The 16,829-nt window shown below is 37.7% G+C and overlaps 1 non-coding gene across 1 annotated transcript; it reads left to right on the forward strand.

Annotated features, from left to right (window-relative positions):
• Positions 1-13,520: 13,520 nt before the first annotated feature.
• On the forward strand, positions 13,521-13,627 carry LOC116104917. The gene has a single exon (XR_004123979.1). It is a non-coding gene; the product is annotated as a small nucleolar RNA R71 (small nucleolar RNA).
• Positions 13,628-16,829: the final 3,202 nt, after the last annotated feature.

The following is a 16,829-nucleotide window of genomic DNA, read 5'->3' on the forward strand; positions in this document are numbered from 1 at the left end:
CTCTCTTGGTTTGCAGAGCGCCAGAATTTTTGGTTACAGAGTTCAATTATATATATCAGTTAAGCGAGCTTATATACATAAGCCATGACTTGCTTAAGTGATATCTCGCATCGCTAAAGCAATCATGCCTAATTTCCTTTGTACTCTACAATAATCATTCTCAAATTCAAGGGTAGAGATTTGGGTCGAAGAGAACTAGATAACCATGCAAGCTTATTGAACATGTCTTCTTCTTCTTTCTTCATAATATAAAGGGTGGGTTTAGTTGAATATGCCCAATCCTATTCCCAAAATATTTGTTTGTTTAATTATTAAAGAAATATTAGTTAATTTTTTTAATTAATTAAGACCCCTTAAGTTTATTAATTTTATTAAATACCCCCAGAAAAAAAGTTTAAAATTTTTTTTTACACCATATATGTTTAATATAGACGTAAAAGAACTATATGTTTAATTAAAATATAATAACGGTCATGTTCCATTGAACGAATCGCACACCCTATATATTTAATATAGACGTAAACATTCTATACCATATATGTTTGATATAGACGTATAAGAACTATATGTTTAATAAAAATATAATAACGGTTATAGTCCACTGAATGAATCGTAAACCCTATATGTTAAGAGTTCGAGCAATAAAATGGCTTCACAGTTGAGATATGGATAAAGAAGAAGACGGTGAGATTTTTAGAGCATTGATAAATATTACACTCTTTTGAGATTCTTCTCAGTCTGATTTTAAAAGAGTTATTATTTTAAGGAGTAACCGAAGTTTGAAAGACTAATCAATGGACTGTTTATGCAGATAGTTTTGCATAGTTATAGCTTCGTATGATTCGTTCAATAAAGAATACTTTATTGCCAACAACTAACAATTTTATGTACGGAGTTTAACTCTCTAAAACCATTTGCACAAAAAATCTGTTTAATAGTCAAACGAACTTCTTTTACACAGGGTCGCTTAACCAATCGTATTATGTGATGGGCAGAATCAATATCTGCCCAAGTGCATGATCGCTTAAGCGATCCATGATATCGCTTAAGCGATTCTGCTCTTTTTCACTTGGTCGATTAGGCGATCGTAGATCGCTTAAGCGATCATGTGATGGGTAGAATCAATATCTGCCCAGGTGCATGATCGCTTAAGCGATCCATGATATCGCTTAAGCAATTCTTTTCATTTTCACTTGGTTGATTAAGCGATCGTAGATCGCCTAGGTGCATGATCGCTTAAGCGATTTGTGATATTGCCTAAGCGATTCTTCTCTTTTTCGCTTGGTCAATTAAGCGATCATGTGATGGGCAGAATCAATATCTACCCAGGTGCACGATCACCTAAACGATCCATGATATTGCTTAGGCGATCCTGTATGAAAAACCCCTTGTCGCTTAAGCGATATACTTAGTCACTAAAGCGATCATGGGCAATACATACTTTTCCATCTTTTCTCCTGAATTTTGACAAACTAAAATTACCAAGACATATTAATTCCATACTTTCTCCTCAATTTGACATCCTAATTCCAAACTAAAATCACCAACAAATATTTAGGCCATGTAACAAGAATACTAAATATAAAGAATGATTTATTCAAGGTAACAATGAAATTTAAAACATCAATAATTGAAAACAATAACTCATCAACGGTTGGCCTTTGCAACTCCCTGAATTTCATCCTTCTTCGAACCTAATTTTCTGGATCTACATGTGATTACTTCTGGCAACTGCTTCTCTTATGACAGGTTGCTTGCAAATTGAGCACTTATTCATCTTCCGGGGAACCTCAAAGGCTGATAGAATATGCTTAACTCTTTTTCTCCCCTTTGCTGTCTTCTTGAATGGCGGATGGGTGATAATGTCAGCCAACTCTGGCGGCACTACCCACTGCTCTTCTGGAGGCACTGGATATATCGTTTCTGAATAAGCTAGCATGTAGTGATTTGCCATATAGAGACGGGAGCAAAGTTCCATGTAAATTCTTGAACCAAAATCTAGCTTCTGTTGGTGTTTCAGTGCTGCTAGTGCATGAGGACAAGGTAAACATTGAATGTCAAGCACTTTACAGCTGCAAGTTTTACTAACAAGGTTAACTATGGCATCTTTACCATAGTTGTTCACAGTGAACTCTTGAGCATTAAGAGGATAGGCAAACAGTGCATTTCACAGTTCCATACGTTCTCGCAATAATTTTTCAGCTGACGGAACAAGGGTTGTAGTAAAATTATCAGACTCCATACGACGCTCATAGAACCACCGTGACAATGTCCTCTGGATTGCATCAAAAAGTGCAACTATTGGAAACTCTCTTTCTATTATCATTTTTTAATTTATGGACTTTGCTATTTTTGTGGTCATGACATCAAACCTTCTTCCAGGAAAGAAAGCTCTACTCCATCGCTCGAAACCAACATCATGCTCATGATACTTAGCAACTCTATCATCCTTGATTCGGATTTGCTAGAAGTGCTCCTCGAACTCATCAACGTGATAAGCTTTTGCTACCATGTAGTATGTCTGAAGGAGGCCTGCACACTTAAACTTTTGTTTTAGGTTCTCACCAAGGTGCCTCATACAGAATTCGTGATGTGCTTGGCAGTAAATAGTGGCAATCCCCTTCTTTATAGAGTTGTGCCTATCAGATATTATGCACAACTCGTCACTATCAAGCACTATCGTACGTAATTGCTGAAAAAACCAAGTCCACGACTTGTCATTCTCAGAGTCAACCACACACCATGCAACAGGATATGTGTGATTCTCGCTGTCCTGTGCAGTGGCCACCAACAATGTACCTCCATACTTTCCCGTCATAAAGCAACCATCAATAGCCAACAACTTTCTCAGGTTTACAAAACCCCTTATAGCAGAACCCTAAGCAACAAAAAAAATATTTAAACACCATATTCTTGAGCCACTTCAAAGCTGTCTTGCTACCTTGGTTTGTCAACTCAAGCATATAACGGTATGCTTCTAATACTACGTACCCGTGCTCTGGCATGCCCCTCACAAAATCTTGTACATGTTGTCTCCCTTTCCAGCATTTCCAATAACTAACAGCACATCCCAACTCTGTGCGCACAAGTCTTTGAATCTCTTTAGGAGATGGACCTTTCCCTTCAACAAACTGACTTTTGACAAATTGTCTAATAACATCAGCGGAGGCTTGTCGATGCTCACCTGAAATATGTCCCAAACCACATGTGTGCTCACGGGTATATGTGCCAAGAATAAAATTTTTCGACTCCACCAACCTTCTACAATAAACCCGCCACTTGCACTTTCGGTCATGACATGCAACCGTCATAGCCAATGAATTTGACTTTTTGGTGATTGAACTCAAATTTGACTTTTTGGTGATGAACTCAAAATTTCCTCGCCACTTCATCTTTGTTGCCAAATAAATACCCTATGTGCAACTCCGATCCATCCGTAAAAACATAAGTTGATTCACTACTACCTGCAATTGTCCCCTCTAAACCTACATAAATGGCTAATGTGTTCTCTTCCTCACAAACTGCACCTTCTGCATAATCTGTATTTAAAGGAATCTCTACATCCGCAGGAACATGTACGGGGTCCTCCTCCTCAATATTTTCATTCTGCCCCTCATGACCAACCTCTTCCACAGTGTCCTCCTCACCACCCAATTCACCGTCTACTCTTGATTTTTCAACTAACAAATCATTGCCGCCCTCATAGTTCAAATTAAAACCAAGAAAATTGATGCGTTGTTATACAACATATAGCAAGTGCACTAGTCGCACAAAGTAATAAAGTGATGAGTGAGTATCGTTCCCACGAGGATTGTTTGCTAAGCACTGAATTTACTATTAGTTTTCTAGTTGGAGAAACTGAATATTGTTTGGATTTATGGGAGAATATAAAACTTAATTGAAAGCAAAATTTACTAAATGTAAAAAAAACTAAATTATGAAAGCAAGGTTTAACACAAGTGTAATATCAACTAAAACAAACGGTTAGGGTTTGACTTCATTCGGACTCTATGGATTAATTCTATGGATTATGCTACTCTTACATTCATATGCACGGATTGTAAACCGAATTCCCTAAGTTGTAAAACATACCTTCTCAGGCTATGAATTCTTACTTTTCCCTATTAATCTTCCGCACCCAACAAATTGAAGATTAACAAATTCAAATTCATTAAGCTAATAGAATCCTAGATTGATTTCATTGCTTCTCAAATCTATCTCTAGCATTCAAAATAACAATAGTGATTATCCAAGAAGCTCAACATGACTCATTTCTCAATCTCATCATGTTCAACAAGTAAAATCAATAAAAATCGGAATAATCACACAATCTATGAAATAGAATATAAAAGCAACAATAATCAATTGATTAATCTATAGAAATCCGAATTACATCAAAACCCTATCCCAAAATGGGTTAGTTCATAACTAAATTAACATAAACAGCAAGAAAAACAGTAAACACAATATTCAACATATTGAAATGCAGAGAAAAGAGTAGAGATCTCCCCTAGTTAAAGAATGAGATCTCCCCTAGTTAAAGAATCCACAAGATTAAAGCTCTAATCTTCTCTCTAAATGTAAAAACTACTAAAAACCCAATGAAAACTAGACCAACCTACCGAACTCCCCTCAAAATGGCAAGGTTTTTCTTATATAGCTCGCCCAAAAGACCTAAAACTCTCCTAAAATAAAACTGTGCGTTTTGGAGAAAACAAAATTTTGCAAACTTCGCAGCGGCGACGAACTAACCTGGAATCTCATGCTTAGCTTCTTTTGCCGCAGTGAAGAATAGGCTTCGCCACGGCGAACCTTCCTGAAAAGTTCTAAAATTCCAGAACTGCCCTCTGCTTGCTTTCTCCTTGAACCTTCGATCTTCGATGCTTTCTCATGGAAACAAGCTTTATAGTGCTTCACTATGCTTCGGAACTTTCCCCAATTCTGAGATCCGCTTACTTCTGAGTCCAGAAACTCCAATTCGCTCATTATTTGCTAAAATGCACGTTTCGGCCTGAAACATAAAATATATAGAATTAAGTAGCAATTCAGGCATAAACGAACTAAGAAGTATGTAAAATCCGGCCAAAAAGCCTAAATAAGATAGTATAATTCTCAGATTATCAAATACCCACAAACTAAAGACATGCTTGTCCCCGAGCATCAGGTACAAAACACAAAGAAAGAAAAACAACAAACAACCAAAAACACAAGACAACAAAACTGAAAATGATAAGACAAAAATTAGATTCAATCTCAACATAAGAATTGCCTAGAATTTAAACAAGTCTCAAAAATTGTTAAAAAATTATTACTGAAAAATGCTCTACACTCCAAGAAGTTATAAGTTGCATCGACTATCTTTCTCTATTGGTCCCCCGAGTAAGTGATCCCCACTTCAGTCCACATTCTGACTTCCCAGATTATTTTATGCAGAAATGCAAAGTTTATCAAATGGCGGCAGACTCCATAAGCCTAAGTATCAAACTACTCTCCACTAATGAGGATTAGACATCACTAAAGATCAAAAGGTCTTTACAGGCTTGTAACGTTAGGCTTGGTTAGTGGCCTTCAAAGAAAAGGAAAGGATAAACTAAGCAAGAGAATTCGGTTTCCTTTAAGCAAACATTAAGACTTAAATCAACTTCCACTTTCTTTCTCAACCACCACTCAAGATGTCAACCATTTTAAAACCCTAAAAAATGTGCACTTCTTATTTTTGCTTCTAAATTGCAATTCTCAATTTTTATTTATTTATTTATTTATTTTTTTTTTTTTTTTTTTTAGCACAACAATCACCAATTTGAGGTTAATTACCCCTCTTATTCTTCTTGCCCTTCTCACAACCCCCAAACTATTCTTTTAGTTCTTTCACACAACTCTCCAAGCTCTTTGTGTTTGCATTAGGATTAGAATTCTCTTAAAGGTTGCGAACGTGTTTAGGGTAAAAGGCTTGGGCATTATTGGTTGCACAAGAAAGATGACAACGATGATTTCATAAGGCTCAAATGGGTAACTAGGGATAAAATCTATGGTTGGCTGGAAAGGCTCAACCGTTCTGAAGATTTGCCTAAATCACTTCCTCAATAATGTCTATTCCTAGAATTTCGCCTTAAGTACTTCTCAACTAGGTTCTAGAGTCCACCAACATTATCAAGACTTCACCTAACCACATAAAATGAATCTAAGCATGCCGAAATAATGAAAATGGTGGTTGAACCACTCAACAAACCTCAAGCAAAATTCAGTCAACCAACATAAACTTGAAGCAATGCTTAACATTTTTCAACAATAACATCCCAACAATCATATTCTTATCATAGACTTATGTAATTTATCATTGGCATACATGACAAAACATGAAAACAACTAAACACAAATAAAAAATTGTTCAATTTTTTCCTACCCCCAAACTAAAGATGGCATTGTCCCCAATGTCACATTATGCACAATTTAGGAATAGAAAAACAGAATTTACAAAGGTACGAGATAGTTCAAACAAAATTAAACAATCCAAACCAAAAGAAAATTAGTTCAATGTTCAAAATAAAAGACAATACAACTGAAAATAAAAATAAACTATAAAACAGGTGCTCTGGTTCATTCTTCGGCCTCCTCTCCTTCGGTGTCGTCATCTTCTGTGTCGGAGCCCATCCATTCTTCTGAATCCCAGTCTACCCATTGGAAGCTCGAAGTATCAACGTTGAGCTTGGAGAAGCAACTGTCCTGCATATGATACATCATCTGGGTCTGCTCTGCCAGCCAATCCTGACGTTTTTCCATCCGTTTCATCTTACCCAGCATCTGTTGCATCAGCTCCTTTAATATGGATATGGAACTGGATGATGTGGCAACTTCTGTGGTTCTTTGTCTTTTTATTCTAGAGCTAGGTTCTTCACTAGGAGTACGCCTAAGTAGTTTTCGATGTAGGCTGTGTCGAGAACTAGGATAGAATGGATAAGTGGTTCATCATCTATCTTCTCTACTCCTACTCTAATGCATAACTCGGTGATGAGATGTGGGAAGGGGAAACTCCCTCGCCCTGGTTGGGCTGCATTTGGTATACTATTCAAGATAATCTTCTCCACATCCATCTTCTTTCCGGTGGTAATGGAGTAAAGCAGCAATGCCTTGTCAAAAGTTACTGAACTATAATGTGTTTCCGGCATCATCCTCGCACACACAAAATATTGCCACAACCTAGTTGTCGGTGTCAGATTAGTTCCCTTGATGATCTTCTTTCCCTTTTTCGACACCTCCCAAGGGGTATCCGATTTTGCTATAACCTTAAGTATCTCATCCTCCTTAAATTGTTTCTTCTTAAACTCCAGATACTCATCTCGATCAATCGAAGGCAAGTAAAAAAAATCATTGATGACCTTCGCATCAAATGGCACATCAGTACCCCTCACAAACACATGACCAGGATCACACTTAGGGAGGTTGGCGTAAAACTCTCTTACTATCCGCTTTATAGCCGCATGTCCGGGTTTACACATAAATGCATCCCACTTTCACCCTTGACTCCACTCTTCAGCATAGATAGTGGTTAAACCCCGCTCGGCAATAAACCCTTTTATCCTTCCTTTTGATCACTCCTTCATATCGTTGCCGAGCCTTATCATTTACAAATCAGTTGTCCACCTTTTTTCCTTTTCCTTTACCCTTCAATGGTGCTTTGAGTAGCATTTTCCCAAACTACAAATCTAACTCGATAATTCAACGCTAAGCACCCTACTATTAACCACAATCACTCCTACAAAAACACCAAAGTTTCAAGAAATTTCACCTAGACCCCCAAACTACGATTCTTCTAAACTCCACAAAACAAAACACTCCCAAAATTGCACACCCAAACTCCTCAACACCACACAATTCAAAATCCACACTTCTTCAATCAAAATCAAAGCACAACAACACTAAAGATCCATAACTCACTCAAACAATCAAAATCTCAGATTTAAAACTCTAAAACTCGAAATTGATCAATTAAAAGCTTGGAGAACTTGAAATCTTACCAAAACTTAGAATTTTTCACCACCAATTTAGCCAAATTCGGCCTAGATCGTAAAATCCCCAAATTCTTAAACCCATAAATTTCTTCAATTTTTCGTAGAGATCTTTGCTAAAAGGAGTTGTTTTGGTGTTTGTGAAGGTTAAAGAGTGAGGAAAAGTAATAGGAAATCAATGGAGAAGCTCTGGATCGAAGATGGAAAAAGTTTGCTCTCGGATATGTTTGAAGCGTTTCGCGAAAATGAAGAGTCACGGTCACTATTTATAAAAAAACTGTTTTCGCTGCGGCGAAGTTCTTCATTAGGTAAAAATTCAACCTAGTCGATGTCGCAGCAAAGAAAAATCCTTCGCTGTGGTGAAAATTTCCAGTGAAAATTTCCTTAGTCAAATTTTGCAAAACTCTTTCTGCCACGGCAAAAAATTCCACGAAGCACGTTGCCATGGCGAAGAACAAACTTCGCCGCGAAAAAATCTAGGACTTTTCAAATTCCAATTTGTGCAAAATGTGTTTCGCCGCAGCAAAATCTGGAAAATTTCCTTTTTTCGCCTTATTTCGATATTTCACCTGAAACACCCAAAAACACACTAAATCAAAATCATTCTAATTCATAACACCACTAAACAAATTAAAAGCAACAAACAAATGAAAACACTTGGGTTGCCTCTCAAGAAGCACTTGTTTATAGTCGGAAGCTCGACTTTCTCAAGTCCTCATGTTGAGATGTCAAGTTGGATGGGAATTGACTTGCAACTCATCACCCCATCAATGTATGGCTTCAGTCTCTGTCCATTGACCTTAAATGTGCCCTTTTCTTCATGTGACACTTCCACCACCCTGTATGAGTAGACTCTTGTAACTATAAAGGGTTCGGACCATCTAGACTTAAGTTTTACAAGGAATAGCCTAAGTAGAATTATACAACAACACTTTCTAACCCACTTCAAAGTTCTTCTTTTTGATGTGCTTGTCATGCCACCTTTTTGTCTTTTCTTTGTAAATCCGAGCATTCTCATATGCTTCGTGATGGAACTCATCGAGTTCATTCAAAGTTAGCATCCTTTCCTCCCCAATAGCTCGTAAATCCATGTTTAGCTGCTTGACTGCCTAGTATGCCTTATGCTCAAGTTCTACCAGCAAGTGACATGCCTTCCCATAGACCATCCTAAATGGAGACATACCAATTGGAGTCTTAAATGTAGTGCAGTATGCCCATAATGCATCATCCAATTTTCTTGACCAATCCTTCCTAGATGCATTAACTGTCTTCTCTAAAATTCCCTTAAGTTCTCTGTTTGACAGTTCCACTTTCCCGCTAGTCTGTGGATGGTATGGTGTCGTAACTCTATGTTTCACTCCATACTTTCCTAACAGTGAAACCAATTGCCTATTGCAAAAATGCGATCCTCCATCACTAATGATTGCCCGTGGTACCCCAAATCTTGAGAAAATGTTATTTCTCACAAAATTAACCACCACCTTGACATCATTGGATGGCAATGCAACTGCTTCAACCCATTTCGATACATAATCCACCGCTACCAAAATGTACATGTTCCCATAAGAATTAGGGAAAAGACCCATGAAGTCAATTCCCCACATATCGAACATCTCAACAACTAGGATATTGTTCAACGACATCTTATCTTTCTTCGAAATGTTTCCACTCCGTTGACATTGGTCACATTCCTGAACCATCCGGAAGGCATCCTTGAATAAGGTTGGCCAATAAAATCCTAATTGAAGGACCTTGGCTACTGTCCTAGTTCCTCCAAAATGATCACCCACTTCTCTATCATGGCAATGTCGTAGAATACTCTCCATCTCCTCTTCCGGTACACACCTACGTATCATTTGATCAGCACAGTGTTTGTACAGAAATGGTTCTTTCTAGAAATAATACTTCAAGTCAAAGAAAAACTTCCTCTTCTACTGAAAGGTCATTCCATTTGGAAGCACTCTCGATGACAAGTAGTTTGCAAAATCTGCATACCACGGTGTTTCTTCCACTCTCATCAATTTCTCATCCAGGAAGGTCTCTTTGGTTTGGGGTTCCTCTTCACTTCCCTGACTTGGTCGTTCAATCCTCAACAAATGATCCACCACCACATTTTTTAACCCATTTTTTATCTTGGATTTCCAATTCAAACTCTTGTAGTAGTAGGATCCATCTTATCAGTCGTGGTTTTGCTTCTTGCTTAGCCAATAGATGTTTGAGTGCCGAATGATTCGTGTAGACTATCACCTTAGCACCTAGCAAATATAAACGAAATTTGTCAAATGCAAAAACCACAGCTAAAATCTCTTTTTCAGTGGTAGTGTAATTCAACTGTGCATCTGTGAGTGTCTTGCTAGCATAATGAATTACATGCAACACTTTGTTCTTTCTTTGTCCTAACACTACCCTTAGTGCAAAATCACCAGCATCACACATCAATTCAAACGGTAGTCCCCAATCGGGAACTGCAATAATAGGTGCAGATTCTAATAATTTCTTAAGAGTTTGAAAGGCATGCATGCATTCATCATCAAAATTAAAAGCAACATTTTTAATCAATAAATTGCAGAGAGGTTTAGAGATTTTAGAAAAATCCTTGATAAACTGTCTATAAAACCCCGCATGCCCCAAGAAACTCCGAACTGCCTTAAAATTGGACAGTGGTGGCAGCTTCTCTATCACTTCTGTTTTTGCTCGATCCACTTCGATGCCATCCTTTGAAATTCTGTGACCGAGTACAATTCTTCCTGTACCATGAAATGGCACTTTTCCCAGTTGAGCACCAAGTTTGTCTCCTACATCGCTGCAAAACAAATGAAATATTAGATAAGCAATTGTCAAAAGATGAACCAAAAACAGAGAAGTCATCAATGAAGACTTCTATGAACCGTTCCACCATGTCGTCAAAGATGGAACTCATGCATCTCTGAAATGTGGCCGGTGCATTGCATAATCCGAAAGGCATCCTTCTGGAAGCAAAGATGCTATAGGGACAAGTGAAAGTTGTCTTCTCTTGATCTTCAAGAGCAATGGCAATTTGATTATATCCTGAAAAACCATCCAGGAAATAGTAGTAAGCATGCCTCGCCAATCTCTCCAACCTTTGATCGATGAAAGGAAGTGGAAAATGATCCTTCCTTGTTACTTCATTTAATTTTCTATAGTCAATGCATACTCTCTAGCCCTTGACCATCCTAGTTGGTATCAATTTGTTGCTCTCATTCTTTATCACTGTGATATCTCCTTTCTTCGGAACTACTTGCATCGGGCTTACCCATGGACTATCTGAAATAGGACAAATTATGCCCGCATCTAGAAGTTTCACCACCTCCTTTCTCACCACTTCCTTCATCGAAGGATTCAATCTCCGTTGTGGTTGCACCCTAGGCTTGATATCATCTTCCATAAGTATCTTATGTATGCAAAAAGATGGAGAGATGCCTCTAATATTCGAAATAGTCCATCCAATTGCTGATCTATGTTCTTTTAACACCCGAATCAACCACTCTTCTTCTATTGCTCAACCTTGAATTGATGATTACTGGGAAGGTTTCGGATTCACCAAGATATACATATTTAAGGTGAGAAAGTAAAGGCTTCAGTTTAAGTTTTGGAAGTTCTTCCTTTCTTTCCTTTTCCTTCTCTTTCTCAAAATCAAATTCCTCAAATTCTAGATCTTGGTTCTCACCCATCGGCTGAAGTGCTTCCAACAGCTTAGCACATTCATTCTTTGCCAGTTCATCTACCTCTATTGTTTTTTATTGGGCAATACACACTTCTAGAGGTAGCTGCAAAGTGTTCTCTTCAATAGCCTCTGCTACTAGTTTATTCACCACGTCAACACTAAAGCACGAATCTGACTTTGATGGAAACTTCATAGCCTAAAAAACGTTAAACGTCATTGTTTCATCTTGAACACTTAACAGTAACTTCCCTTCTTGCACATCAATGAGAGCTCTTCCGGTGGCCAGAAATGGTCTTCCCAAAATGAGAGGCATTTCCTTATCCTCTTCCATGTCCAATACAACAAAATCCGCTGGAAAAATAATCTTGTCCACCTTCACTAACACATCTTCGACTATACCCCTTGGATGTTTGATAGATCTATCTGCAAGCTGCAATGACATGGTCGTTGGCTTCACTTCACCAATTCCCAATCTCTTGAAAACAGAAAAAGGCATTAGATTGATGCTCACACCTAAATCACACAAAACTCTATCAAAAGTAATGTATCCTATAATATAAGGAATAGTAAAACTCCCTGGATCTTTGAGTTTCGGGGGCAGCTTCTTCTATAGAATTATGCTACACTCCTCCGTGAGCATCACTATTTCCTCATCTTCTAACTTCATTTTGTTTGATAAAATCTCCTTGAGAAATTTTGCATAGCTCGGCATCTGTTGTAATGCATCTGCAAAAGGAATGTTAATATGCAATTTTTTAAATATTTCAATGAATTTGGAAAACTGCTTATCCTGATTCTTTTTCTTGAGTCTCTGAGGAAAAGGCACGGGAGGGGTGTGACGTGCCAACTCTGGTGGTATCTCTGGGAATGACAATTTCTCTTTCTTTTGTCTTTGCCTCTCTTCCCGCTTTTGTTCATCTTCCCTAGAATTGGTTGGTTTCTCTTTAACAACGATCTCTTCATCAACTTCCTCATCAGAATCTTCCTTTTCCTTTGATATACTTTCTTTTTTCCCTAATTGTTCCACCTCTTCCAAAACTGTCCCACTCCTCAAAGTTATTGTATTTACTTGCTCACGTGGGTTAGTCACTGTGTTGTTTGGTAAGGAACCCTGTAGTCTCTCATTTAGCTTATCAGCCAATTGCCCCACCTGTACCTCCAAGTTCCGAATGGAAGCCCATTGAATTCTGAAATTCGTCCTCGTCTCATTCATGAAATCTGTGGTCTCTTGCATAAATTTTCCAAACATATCCTCTAGTTTTGTCACTCTTTGCTCTCCTTGTTGATTGTCCACCCCTGCTTGGTTGTTTGGCATTACTCTTTGGTTCCATTGATTGTTCTGCTAATTCTGATTGCCCCAAGACAGGTTCGGATGATTCCTCTAACTAGGATTATATGTGTTGGAGTATGAATTGTTCGGTTGCCTTTGATTTCCTGCCAAGTAGTTAACCTGCTCCAATGATGAAAATGCTACAGCAAACGTGTTCCCCACTTGACAGTCACTGCTCACATAACTACCTGCACAAAATTCACAAGTTAGTTGAAGTGCTTGAATAGAGTTTACCTGCATACTTCCTAACTACTTTTGAAGTGCTGTGAGTTGGGCTGAAATGGCAGTGTATGCATCAACTTCATGAAGACCCATAGATTTCTTCGGTTACACCCTCTCATTAGGTCTTTGATAGTTGTTACTTGCTAAAACTTCAAGCAACTGATAAGCTTCTTCCGGTGTCTTATTTTGCAATGCACCTCCCGATGCTGCATCCACCATAGTTTGCACATTAACCATCAATCCATTATAAAACGTTTGGACTTACATCCAAACTGGCAACCCATGGTGTGGACACTTCCTCAGTAGTTCCTTGTATCTTTCCCATGCCTCATATAATGATTCAGACTCTTCATGTAGAAAAGATGTGATATCATTTCTCAATTTCACTGATTTTGTTGGAGGAAAGAATTTGGTCAGGAACTTGTGTGCTAATTCGTTCCATGTTGTGATCGTTCCTGATGGCGGTGCCATTAACCATCCCTTAGCCTTATCCCTCAATGAAAACGGGGACAGTCTCAATCTGATGGCGTCATCTAACACTCTGTTTGACTTAAAGTATCACAAATCTCCAAAAAATTGGCAATGTGCATATTTGGATCTTCCTTCAAATCTCTCTTAAACTGTACCGACAGCTGAATCATCTGGATGATTATCGGCTTTATCTCAAAGTTGTTGGCTTGTATCGGTGGTCTAGTTATGCTCAATCCACTGCCTTCAACTATGAGAACTGAAAATTCCCTTAATGTTCTATTTTCTGCCATCTCAACAACTATGACCTCTGGTTCAACTGTAGCCTCTCTTTCTCTTCTCTCTTTGTTAAGTCTTCTAGTGGTTCTCTCAATCTCTAGATCAACAGAAACCACTGGCTGACGTCTTGCTCTTCGCATAAACTACACAAAAAGAGAGAAAAAAAAAAAATGAGATCACAAACCAACAGAAAAGAACAACAAAAATTAAACTAACAAACAAAGAATAACAAAAATAAAACTCCAATCTGGCTAACACAAGAAAATCACAATGTTAACACAAAAATCAATCCCCAGCAACAGCGCCAAACACTTGATGCGTTGTTACTACAACATGCAAATATAGCAAGTGCACTAGTCGTACAAAGTAATAAAGTGATGGGTGAGTATCGTTCCCACGAGGATTGTTTGCTAAGCAGTGAATTTTCTATTAGTTTTTAAGTTGGAGAAACCAAATATTGTTTGGATTTATGGGAGAATATAAAACTTAATTGAAAGAAAAATTTACTAAATGTAAAAACAACTAAATTATGAAAGCAAGGTTTAACACAAGTGTAATATCAACTAAAACAAACGATTAGAGTTTGACTTCATTCGGACTCTATGGATTAATTCTGTGGATAATGCTACTCTTACATTCACATGCACGGATTGTAAACCGAATTCCCTAAGTTGTAAAACATACCTTCTCAGGCTATGAATTCCTACTTTTCCCTATTACTCTTCCGCACCCAACAAATTGAAGATTAACAAATCCAGGTTCATTAAGCTAATGGAATCCTAGATTGATTTCACTGCTTCTCAAATCTATCTCTAGCATTCAAAATAACAATGGTGATTATCCAAGAAGCTCAACATGACTCATTTCTCAATCTCATCATGTTCAACAAGTAAAATCAATAAAAATCAGAATAATCACACAATCTATGAAATAGAATATAAAAGCAACAATAACCAATTGATTAATCCATATAAATCCGAATTACATCAAAACCCTAACCCAAAATGGGTTAGTTCATAACTAAATTAACATAAACAGCAAGAAAAACAGTAAACACAATATTCAACATATTAAAATGTAGAGAAAAGAGTAGAGATCTCCCCTAGTTGAAGAATCCACAAGACTAAAGATCAAATCTTCTCTCTAAATGTAAAAACTACTAAAAACCCAATGAAACCCAGACCAACTTGCCGAACTCCCCTCAAAATGGAAAAATGGCAAGGTTTTTCTTATATAGCTCGCCCAAAAGAGCTAAAACTTTCCTAAAATAAAACTGTACGTTTTGGAGAAAACAAAATTTCGCAGACTTTGCTGCGACGATGAACTAAACTGGAATCTCGTGCTTAGTTGCTTTCGCCGCGGCGAACCTTCTTGAAAAGTTTTGAAATTACATAATTGCCCTCTGCTTGCTTTCTCCTTGAATCTTCAATGCTTTCTCATGGAAACAAGCTTCATAATGCTTCACTCTACTTCAGAACTTTCCCCAATTCTGAGATCCGCTTACTTCTGTGTCCAGAAACTCCAATTCACTCATTATTTGCTAAAATGCACGTTTCGGCCTGAAACATAAAATATATAGAATTAAGTAGCAATTCAGGCATAAACGAACTAAGAAGTATCTAAAATCCAGCCAAAAAGCCTAAATAAAATAGTATAATTCTCGGATTATCACAAATCTCCGCCAACTTTCTCGTTATCCCCTTCTTTTAAACCAACTTCCAACAGTTTTTCTACAAAAGAAACACTTAAAATCGGCCTCGAACCATTATCGGCCACATCAATTATATATAACTTCATACTTTCATCCGACTTTAATATAACAGGAGGTATCTTATAATGTTGAGGAACTCTGCTTAAAACATACTTCACAACTATATCACTATGTGAGCAACTCAATTCACCTCTTCTAATTATTTCATCAATCAACTCATCAAAACTAACCTATGTGCTCATAGCAATTGGTATAACTTCTTTGCTCTTCCCAATCCACTTCCAGCTATTTTCTTCCTCCACCCACTCACCAAAATATTCAACGCCCAAAACAATTTGTCCTATGTCTCATAATAGCCAAGTACCTATAATGCAAGAAAAAAAATATTGTTAACTGATGTACTAAGGGTTGAAATATTTTAAAAAGCATCTGCACAGTCGCTTGACAGATTTGGTGTACCACTTAAGCGATCTGGTATATCGTTTACTGGATCGCTTAAGCGATCCAGTATAAATAAGCATGATCGCTTAAGCGATCTTATGCCATTTACTGATTACTTAAGCGACCTGCTGCTATACACTAGACTTTTAGCAGATCGCTTAAGCGATCTTATGCCACATACCTGATCGCTTAAGCGATCTATCTGCTGTATTACTAGTGTACCAGATTGCTTAAGCGACACACTAGATCGCTTAAGCGATCCATCATATCTAGAGCACATTTTCAGTCTCTCCGCCTACAATTGGTGCTACCACCCCCAGCTACCCACAATGCAAGACATTTTTCAACAAATTTCACTCCTTTCAACTTCCATTACATCAAACACAACATAAACAACTAAATCAAAATCATAACCCAAACCCAATCCATCATTAAATCTTTGTAAATCAAAATATAAAATCGAAAGGGGAGATACACATACATGGACGAAATGTCACGAGGAGGAGGAAGAGGACGACGATGATGACGATCTATGTTGGAGAAGATATCAATGGCGAAGGAATGCGTTAATGTCGCGGGAGGAAGAAAAAGGTGTTTGGGTTTGTTTGCAAGAATTTCGACTCTTTGGGGACATATCATATTTTTAAAAGATTACAGAATTATTCATTATTCATAATTAACCCCTAA

The sequence above is a fragment of the Pistacia vera genome, unplaced genomic scaffold (assembly GCF_008641045.1).
Source record: "Pistacia vera cultivar Batoury unplaced genomic scaffold, PisVer_v2 Contig488, whole genome shotgun sequence".
NCBI lineage: Eukaryota > Viridiplantae > Streptophyta > Magnoliopsida > Sapindales > Anacardiaceae > Pistacia > Pistacia vera.